Source organism: Mus caroli, unplaced genomic scaffold (assembly GCF_978045245.1).
Source record: "Mus caroli unplaced genomic scaffold, Mus_caroli_1 scaffold_4, whole genome shotgun sequence".
In the NCBI taxonomy this organism is placed as follows: Eukaryota; Metazoa; Chordata; class Mammalia; order Rodentia; family Muridae; genus Mus; species Mus caroli.
Genome location: NW_028227259.1, coordinates 62,638,614 through 62,649,688, shown reverse-complemented (window position 1 = coordinate 62,649,688; position 11,075 = coordinate 62,638,614). Strand labels below are relative to the sequence as shown.

The 11,075-nt window shown below is 35.7% G+C and overlaps 1 pseudogene; it reads left to right on the top strand.

Moving 5' to 3' along the window:
- The first annotated feature begins 9,915 nt into the window (after positions 1–9,915).
- LOC110294855 (STE20-related kinase adapter protein alpha pseudogene) lies at positions 9,916–10,732 on the top strand (annotated as a pseudogene).
- The last annotated feature ends 343 nt before the right edge of the window (positions 10,733–11,075 follow it).

Below are 11,075 nucleotides of genomic sequence, written 5' to 3'. Positions count from 1 at the left end.
TTTTCCCCTCCTGATCCATTAGTAGCTACTTTACCTTTGCAGACATCCTTAATTAAATATGTTTCTAAAGCTTGAAAGCTATTATCCACTTCTAAATGAAAACATGCGATGTCTGTCTATCTGGGTGTGAGTTATGTCACACTGTGTGACATCTTCTAGTTCCACCCAAAAATGGCAAATTTCATAATTTTAATTTTCATTAAAATATTCACTTAAGCTATTCTTAATATCAGTGCAGAAAAAACCACCAATGAACATGGATGAACAAGTATCTCCATTAGGACATGGATGGTGCTTTGGGTATGTGCCCAAGAGTAACATATCTGTATTGCATGGTAGAGCTCCTTTCATCTTTTTTTTGAGGAACCTGCATACCCATTATCATAATGGCTGTACTAATGTGCATTTCCATTTGCCGTGTATTAATACTCCTGCTTCCAATGCTGTTGCCATTTGATGCTATCATACTGTTATATTAAGTTGTATATTAAATGACATATGTCATGAAATTTGTTTTATTGATCTTCGCCAACATGACCATGGTAAGACAATTCTCACAGTAATTTTAAGTTGTATTTCCTTGACTGCTAAGGGTATTGAATATTTTTACGTTTGTCAGCTGTGTTTGATATTTTGAAAACCATCTCCTCATTGTATACTGTATTTTTAAACTTGAAATATTTTTTTCACTTACTGTTTAGGTTTGATTTAGATCATATAAATGTTTCATTCTATATTTAGTTTGTCTCTTTGCTCAAATGATAATGTCCTGTATTTTAAGAAGCTTGTTACATTCAGGACACAATTTATTTTTTGCCTTAATTTCTATTCTATTAGAGTTCTGTTCAAAAATCATTTTGTGTGCCAATAAATTCAAGATTATTTCTTTTGTGTCAGATTCAGGTTATCCAGTGTTACACTGAGCTTCTTGATCTATTTGCAGTTTAGCTTTGTGTAAGATGACAGATGTTGATCTGTTTTTATTCTAAATGCAGCTATTCTTCTTGACCAGCAACAATTGTACTTTTTCTTAGTGTGTATATTTAAGTCGTTCCTTACTAATTTATTTATCCATTTTCTTAAATTACAGCCAGTTCCTTAATTATCTTTCTCTGATACATTTGTTTTTGGACTTTATAAACTTCCAAGATGTGTGTGTGAAGGAAAACTTGCTTCTGCCAATTATACCACAGAACTGTTTGTTCTTACAGTTATTTACTTCATGACAACCTTTGAGAGTTGTCTTGACAAGTTCAAAAACAGATTTGTAGCAGTATTGATCTTATGAGTATTGAAGCCTCAAATTTAATTATGGAGAATTGACATCTTCAAAGCGTCCTGCTTTTCCTTTTCTAGAAGCTTCTTTTATATTTTTGTAAATCTGGAAGTTCTTTTCCCAGGAATATCTCACTCTTAGGAATCGATAATGATTATTTTTATTGATATTCACATATCATGTACCATTGTTTTTATTTTGCTGCATTTTATAATGATATGTTTTCCATAGATTATAATTACATCAAATCTATGTGGGAAGAAAATGAGACTCAGGGTAGAATGGATGATCTAAGGAACCAGTATCTTTTATTAAGGAGGAGCTGATGCATATCTGAACTCTTAGAGATTCTGACAGCATGAACACGGCCTGATCAAGCTAATGCCAGCCAAAATATCAACATAGAGAAAAGCAAGTAGGTAAAATATTCTACCTGTAGCTTTAAGAAAAGCTTTTTGCAATTGATTCCTGATGTAATAGGAAAATCTGTTTTCTCCAGGAAAATGTCATAACACTGAGTATATTAACCATAATCTAGGGCAAGTCTCAAGTTCAAGGGTCTTTTATAACATAGAACAGAGTCCAGGTGTAAATTTTAAACTTTTCTTGATATTTAAATGTTTATTTAAATAAAAACTCATCTGCTTTGCTGAAGCCTATATACTTTTCCATACCCCAAAACATTATTTTCAAATAAATTAAATCCTGACATTGCCTTTTGTGTAAAAAATTATATTGGATTGTCAATATGAGTTTCCTAAAAGTATTTTCTAAATGTAGAAATAATTTTGTATGGAAAGGTTTAAGGGTTTTTGGAAAAAAAGACATCCTCATAAGAATATTAATATAAATTCTACTTTAATTGAAAAGAAACATAGAAGGAAAAGCAAAAAAGTAATAAAAAATAAAAAAGGTAAACTATTTAGGTGGCAAGGAATGTGAGGCTTCAGAGAATGATAAAGGAACTAAGGATGGTAAATAAGTCAAATACATTGTATAAATTTCTAAAAATGAATAAAGTAAGTCAAACACATTTTTACATAAACAAAACCATTGATGATTCTATAATGCACCAAGTTAGATGCTAGGAAATCATAAAGGGTTCAGAAACCAGAGGGCAGAGACACAGACATGTGTGACACTGATCCGTAAACGTTGTTGTTCTTGTGGCGGTGATGATGCTTATGAGAGTTGTGGTTGTTCGTCTGTTTGTTCAGTTTACATCTCAGTTCTTTTTTGGGGGAATATTTTCTTTATTTATGTTTCAAGTGCTATCCCAAAAGTTCCCTATACCCTCCCCCCGCTGCCCTGCTCTCCTACCCACCCACTCCTACTTCTTGGCCCTGGCTTTCTTCTGTACTGGGGCATATAAAGTTTGCTAGACCAAGGTTCCTCTCTTCCCAGTGATGGCCAACTAGGCCATCTTCTGCTACATATGCAGCTAGAGACACGAGCTCTGGGGGTACTGGTTAGCTCATATTGTTGTAATGTAGCACTTCTTTTAGTTTGACCTAAGTAATACAAAGGTCAGTTCTCTTTTTAAAAGTTTAAAAATCTTTCACAAGTGCAAGCATGAAAATGACTTGACTGCCTTGGATTCCAAGGAACCTAAAGGTCTGTGGGAATGGTAGGTTTGTGGTTTCCATTTACATTCCATCAGCCCTTGTGCAATTTGTCAATGTCAAAATTGGCACATTGTATTCAAAGACAGCTCGGTGCCATTATGCCTCTAAAGATTACATTATGTTACAGTGTATTCAATTCCCTCAAGCAAGAAATAGGATGGCTTCCTATAGGTAAAAAATATTTAGTTTCACAGTGAAACTGATCATTTCTGCCTCTCTCCTGGCCTTTAGCTATTTTTCATTTGTGAATGTGATGTTAAGGAATGAGTCACACTTTTAATCCTGCACACATTGTGCAATTCAGAAAGGAACAGAATTACTGAAAGGTCCTTGTTAATTAAGACCTGACAATTGATAGCATTTCGAACGTGTTAACCAGATTATCCTAAATGTAAACTACAAAACAAGAGAAATAATGACAATGAACTCTGTAGGTACCAAAAGGGAAAGTACACACAAGAAAGAAACGTATTTTGGGGATCATTTGTAAAATATTTATTCTATAATACAGAAAAAGAAAAAGTAAAAATTTTAAAGTATAGAAAATATAATCAAAGTCCAGGAAACTATACATTTTAAGGGACTATGTAATCAAAGCCCATAAGAACTCTCCTTCCTGTTCTCTAGCTTGCTATATTCTCTGGAAAGCTTTTGGCTAGAAAGTAGGAATCAGTTTTCAGTGCTACACTAATATTGTTCCCCGTTCTGCTTGGGGCAGGAGATATAGTAACTGGATCAACCTCTGCCCCTTTTCTGCTCTCCTAGATCTTCCCTGCAGTGATTAGATGAAGCTACCTCCCCATGTTCCTGCTGAGCTGCTTTTAACATCTCTTTTAAGACAAATGGAATTTGTTAGAGAATTAGATGCTGCACTTCACGCTACAAAACATCAAAACATCGTGGCTGTCATTGTAGTGGTAGACTTCTCCTTCTTTGGATTCTTAGCTTTGACATTATAATTTAGGATTTTTATCATTATTATTCATTTGTTTTTCACAGTTTTTTTTTTTTTTTAAATATTGGCATCTGATACATTATGCAGCTGAAGATGACTCTGTGCTCTTGATACCTCTGTTCTCATGTGTTATAGGTACAGGAATGTGCTGCCACACTCATCTACTCTTACTTTGATGGTAAATATTATTAATAGTCTTCTTTATTACGATTAATTATAAGTTAACATCAATTTCACAATGATGGGATCTAAATAAAAACAATCAGGAATTCTATGGTAATTTCAAATGAAAAATATTTTACTGTTGTTTCTCAAAAATTTTATGATCTAAGTACAAAGCAAGAAAAGCTTTTAAAATTACATAGCATTCTAACAATCTCAGCAGGCAAAGGCACTTTTCTCAATGACTGATGACCTGAGTATGATCCCTCCGGGACCCAAATACTGGAAGGAAAGATTCCTGTAAGTTGTCTTCTGACCTCTGTGCATGCTCTACGGCATACCTAGACAACACAACAAGTACATCCATAACCCTCTACACCCACAAGTGTGTATATTCTTTTAAAAAGAGAAAGTCACATTAAATATACATATATAAATATTCATACATGTACATGTGTACCTATAGATATTTAAATACATATATTATTATCTATATGATAAACTGAGAGAAAAAGAGAGACGCACTATGTTTTGGCCAAATTTTATTCAGTTTTTATTTTTTATTAAACAAACACAAAAAAATATTTTGGCAGATGTAACAAAGGACACAAGGAAGTGAGCACTTCACTACACATTGGTCGCTGTTTAACAATGAAGGAAGCAACATATTACTGTGATGTCCTGAGCCTCGCTGTCAGGTTGCTTTGATGAAGTAGACAAAAAAGTTAAATAAAATGTGAAATAAAATAAAATCGGGGGATGTGGGGACACCATAGCACTATTTCCTAGCAAGCACATGACAGTGCTTCAGTCGGATGCATAGTTCCAAAAATACCTAAATGCATGCAGTAAGTAAAGAAAATTATTTTCATTCTGCTCACAATAACTGATTTCTAAACAATTTGAGAACAATTTCATAGAACAACATTTAGAAACAGCACAACCACGAATATTAAGACATCCACTTTTATTATCAAGTGAGGAAAAAAATTCTCTAAAAATTATGGTCCTTCAAATTGAGAAAGGACAATGGAGATATTTATGTGAGTTTTTCATGTTTATGTAATTTATCATAAAAGTTGAAAATAAATTTTTAAAAACATAAATCTTTGCTATAACAAGGATAGATTCATCAACTAATTAAAAATGAAGAAAATTAGAGTAAACAAATCACAAATTAGCAAAAGAAAAATAATGCATAGAAAATGAAAATTTATTAATACACTTAAATCTTAATCATTATTTAGTAGAAAACTTTTCTTTTGGTAAAAAAGAAGTTCTTAAGGTTGTATGGTCTCAAAAATACAAAAATGAAGCTGAAGAGCTGCTTTATTGTGTCATTGATGATTTTCCATGGAATTTTTCTGTCACATTTGTAAGAACATCACATAAACCTTTTCAGCACTGAGGACATTCTACTACAGAGCTCAAAAACAAAGTGGGAATTATTCTCCATGAGGGTTGTAGTTTATGTCTTCATATGGATAATTATCCTCATATTAACACTATATACTCACATCATTGGTCCTCACTTTCATTTTTTTTTGTGCATTAGTCAACTAAAGCCTACAGAAATTTTCAGAAAAGATTAATTAACAAAAAAAAATCTGAGTATTTTGTTTAGTAAACCAAAAACAAGAGTATTTAAGTCAACTTTTCCAAAGTAAGTGATACATTGGAAGAGAAAAGAAACATCCCCATCTCAAAGCAAGTGTGGTTGTATTTTAAAAATATCAAAAGTTATTTAAAAATTAAATTACTAACTGCTTTTGTTTACTGACATTAATGAGAAGAGAAGCAGTATTCTATGTCAAATAAAAAGTAAGATCATCCTTACTTTTGCTATGTTGTAGATAGCATTGTAAGTTCACAATATCACAACCCAAACTGCAGGCATGCACACATGCACACACACACATACACCTGGCAAAATACAAAGAATAAGGCAAGTGATTGCTAGAATTTCAAAAATAACTTTGAACCATCAAGAAAGGAAGTTAATGGGATACATTCGAGACTTCACTATTGTAGGTTAAAATATTCATATCTTCAATGCTAATTGTCAAAAAGTGATTATCTCCCCTGTATAGGATAAAAAAGATGGTATCCAACCATTAGTGGGAAACTTCCAAAGCTTCCATTTTAAAGGGTGTTTTTTTTTAAATCAAAATTATTAGTAATATATCTTCATGCTATGAGTTGTCTTTTAGGTTTTGATTCATTTTTAATTTTTGGATTAATTATTTTGTGTATATAACTCTGGTTCCCGTGTATATGTTTGCTAAATGCATGCATACCTAGTGTCCACAGGGATGCGAAGAGGCATAGATTTCAGTGCAAGTAGATTCAGGAAAGATAGTGAATCATCATGTGGGTGATGGTGCAAAAGCACTAAGTGCTCTTAACCTCTGGGTCACCTTGTTAGACTGTACTGGTTTACCTTAAACATGAGAGGTAACAACAGCTGAACCCATCTGTGGCACAGGCAAGAAGATGCATTGTGTTGTGGGAGTGAGTAAACATAGAACTACAAAGGCCCTTGCACCTTGCCTAAATCGAATCACCCATGAAACGGAACAGCAATACTTACAGGGAAGAGTCTGTCGTGAATATGTGAAATTGTACAACCTTTCTTCTAGTTTTGGCCCAGCTCATGACATGTCAGACTCTACGAAGAACTAGACTAAGGTTTTTCATATAATTCTTTTCTTCAAGAACCTGGTGACACTCTTTCCATACCCAGAGAATCTGCCTGAAGTTAGCTTTACATAGAATAGCATAATGGCAGAGAAAATTTCAAGACAGAAAAACATCCAGGTTGTTTTACCTATTTTAAAAGACATTAACACCACAGAAAATTTTCCACTGAAGCTTGGGTTAATCAGAAAGGTGGCCAGAGAGCAAAACCACATCTCCAGTACCACAGTCCCTGATATTCATGATGTAAAGGGGCTTTAATAAGCTCCCTTAGTTATTAATGATACCTGGCCAGCACCACCCCCTCCAGACTGAAGCAGAGTCCTATGAAAATGTTTCTCCTTTTTAGCATAATCACTGGGTGAATTATTCCTAGTCTATTTTTTCTATATGATAGACTGTTATTTTCCCAGGTGTGCTCCTCACGTGCTTGCTATTTAGGTCCTGCCCAGAGTTACTTCTACTTCATCATTCTGTCCTCGGGGAGCACTTCTCCCGGCCACATGTACTTGGCCCATCTCTATTCAGAGAAGTCTATGTCACCCCCCCCCCCTTTTCTCTGTCCTTCTACTTTCTTCTCTCTCTCTCTGTCCTTGTGGTCAATATCTATGACCCTCAGCCAGGTAACTGAATATCTGACTACCTGTATTCTCACCAATAATTCTCTGTAGCCACTTTTTATTTAATAAATGAAAGAATGACATAAGCACTATATGATTCCATTTACAAACCAGGCTTGATTTAGAAAAGGCCATAAACACCAGCTACAATAACTGTCTATAAGTCACAGGAACTAGGCCAAAAGGTGATAGCTCCAGAAACAGAAAATAAAATCCAGAAACAAGGTTATATCCATCCCCCAAAACATTCTGGGATCAACATAAAAATGGGGAAATATCTCAGAATGGGACACATATGCTGGGCATCCCTATCTCATCCTATGGTTTGACATTCATGACAGAGGAATGCAGATCATGGATCATCTGTGACCTCATAGCACCCACCAATGAAATTTTAGATTACCTATTCCTTCTAGAGAGTTCCCATGGGTCCCTATATAAAGATCTCTGTTTGTATTTCTGGGTTTTCCATTTTGAAGAATGGTTGATTCCCTGCATTCTGTTTGTTTTGGCAGAATATATGCTCTTTGTCCTTGCATACTATCTGAGTCTGGGGTCTTCCTTCAGCAATTCTCAGACCCTTAAACAAATAGCTTTACATTTGAGAACAAAGTTGACAAAACAAAGACTGTATATGTGGAAATGGGAATTCACTTGTCTGGGGGCAACCAGAACTTGGGGTACAGAAATTAGCATTTGAATATATAGAACCAGATAAATCCCAAACACAGTGTTATCTAGAACAAGAGAACAAAAGAGTATGTATGTATGTATGTATGTATGTATATGTATGTATGTATATATATATATAATCTATTCTACAAAGTTTTATCTTTCAATGTCTGTGAGGGATTTTCTTGAACAAGTGTTTTGAACCGATAAGGGATGTCTTCAATGTTAATGGTAACTGAGACAAAATGGAAACTGTAATAAAAGTTTGCAAGTGCATCTAAACTGTTGCTGGTGCCACAGATATCACTGACATAAATTTACATTCCTATGATATCAGAACCCAGCATCTTCAGGCTTCCAGGGTACGCTGGGGCCAGAAACTTCCCTGGAATCTTCCACTTTTTCAGACCAGCTGAGGAAGTCAAACTTGTGTACTGAGCAATTACATAGTTCTCAGCCTCACCAATGTGAAACTAGCCTTTGTTTACCAAGCCTGGATGGTATAAGCTAAACTTTTATATCCATTCTAACAGTTCTTCTCCACTGCCATAATGGAACCACCAAAGGTTTCTTATCAATGCCTACATAATAAGCCCACTCAATGACCTCATACTTATATTATCCTATAATATAACTCTGAACACTGCCTCCCCCAACAAAACAAATGCTGTGGAATGATTTCAACTTGCAGAAACCAGTTCCAGAAATGTTTGCTATGATGTTTTCCAAAGTAAAACAAACAAATAAAGCAACTAACAACAACAACAACAAATTTTTGTCAAAATTGTTTCATTGTTTAAATTAGGAATTGTCCTATGATTTTGAGCCTTAGGTAAGATTAAACTTAATAGCTGCTTTGCAGATTAAATTAAGAAGTGCTTCTTGGTCGTTGAAGTGTAAATGTAATTCTTGGGTGGTTTTCTAAGTTGTTTTTGCTCCCAGGTAAAAAGAAGGCATTTCTATGTATACTTAAGCCAGTTTTAGCTCTCCCAAATGAAACAAAGACCTGGTATTTTTATTAACAGGATGTTGGCTCTAAATTTGGCAAGTTCTGAGCTATTCTAACCCTGTGTGAACGCCTACCTCCCATAATGTGTTTCTTTACCTGCATCTGAGTCTTGCTCTGGTTTGCTCTGATTCATGTGTGTCCTCATCTTTCATCATAAACTTATGGCACATCCAAACGATCTCTCCAGAACTTCTTCCTTTCCTCCCCTCTCTCCTTTCTTGGCACCCTCAGATTGGGATAAGAAGTCCTATCCTCTTCTGCCCAGCTAATTGCCTGATCAGCTTCTTTCTTAAACAGTAAAAAGTCAGAGAATTTTTTTACATAACATTAAGGCCAGAGATGCTTGACCATGACATAGTCCAGATTGCAACCAGATGTCTGGGCATAGAAATGAGCATCTGAAACCACAGTGCACAACATCATCTCTGAACACTGAAGTCTTACTCATATTAAAGGAGATGAATAATATGAAAATCCCTTCTTAGTTCTCATTTCCATTATATTTTCTGGAATACATAAATGAGGAATTCCTGTAATATAATATTTCAATCAGATTTATAAAGAATTCTAGGAATTGGATCTAAGTTCACAAGGATGTGTACTTTAAATGTACTTTGCCTCAATTATGTCATATTATATAGCATAGAGTCAAATGACCAAATCAAAGACTTTCTTTTTATGAATAAAATAAGTATTAATGATAAGTAATTGCTTTGAAAGGTACAACAGAAAAATACTCCAGTTAATTAAGATTGTATGCTAAGGCAATTTACATACTTCTTCCACAGCAACCCGTACAAAACTGAGGAGGCAGCACCAAGACTGAGTCGGTACTGTGCTCTGACTCCTAGACCAGGTTTAAGTTTTGAAGTGGAAGTAGGTCTACACAGTAGGAACTCATGTCTTTTCTTGTAAGTAAACCAGAGCAAATTAGGGCCAATGAGGCAAGCTCAGAGTCCATAGTATTCTTCTCCAAACCAGAGATCATGAGTAGCTTTCTGCCAAAGGGCGGTGTTATGAGCTGCTCACAGTCAGAGGCAAAGGGTTTGAGGACTTGATGATGGTGAATTTAGCCAGGTACAAACAGACGGGAGAGTATATGACAGTACAGAGAATCAACCTAGAAGCTTGTTCTAATGAGATGGTGATGTTCTTGCAGGGTGAGCTTCATGTCTCTAAACTCTTCAGCCATCCCAATATAGTGTTGTATCCGGCCACCTTAATCGCAGACAGTGAGTTGTGGGTTTTCCCATCACTTATGGAATATGGCTGTGCAAAGGATCTCATTGGCACACACTTCATGGATGGCATGAATGAACTGGCAATTGCATACATCCTGCAGGGGGTGCTAAAGGCATTAGACTACATTCATCACATGGGCTATGTGCACAGGAGTGTTAAGGCCAGCCACATTCTGTTCTCCATGGATGGGAAGGTCGACCTGTCTGGTTTACACAGCAACTTTAGCATGATTAGTCACAGGCAGTGGCAGAGTGCAATCCACGATTTCCCCAAATATAGTATCAAGGTCCTGCCTTGGCTCAGCCCAGAGGTCCTCCAGCAGAATCTTCAGGGCTATGACGCAAGTCCGATATCTACAGTGCGGGAATCACAGTGTGGGAACTAACCAATGACCATGTTCCCTTCAAAGATATACCTGTCACTCGGATGTCGTCCCTCATAAGAGAGGCTTCTTTTTTTTTTTACATTAGGTAGTGACTTATGCATTGATATGCAACTGGTCAACAGTAAAATAACAGGGTACTATGCAAAGCTTAGCACATAAGTCATGACATATCAAAGTTTTTTACTGTAGGGTGTAAAAAAAATACATTGTGGAAGAAGGGGCAGACAGATTGTAAGGAGTGGTGGATGAGTGGGGCAAAGTTGTGTCTTCATAGCATGACATAATTTTTGGCCCATGAACTCATGCAACCTGTTGGGCATAAACATGTCATCACACAATCAATCCAGGCAACATTTCCCTATGTATTGGCAAAGGAATCATGCACTTGCTCCTGTAGCTGAGGAGCTTTTGACAATTAATGGCTATTTAGGG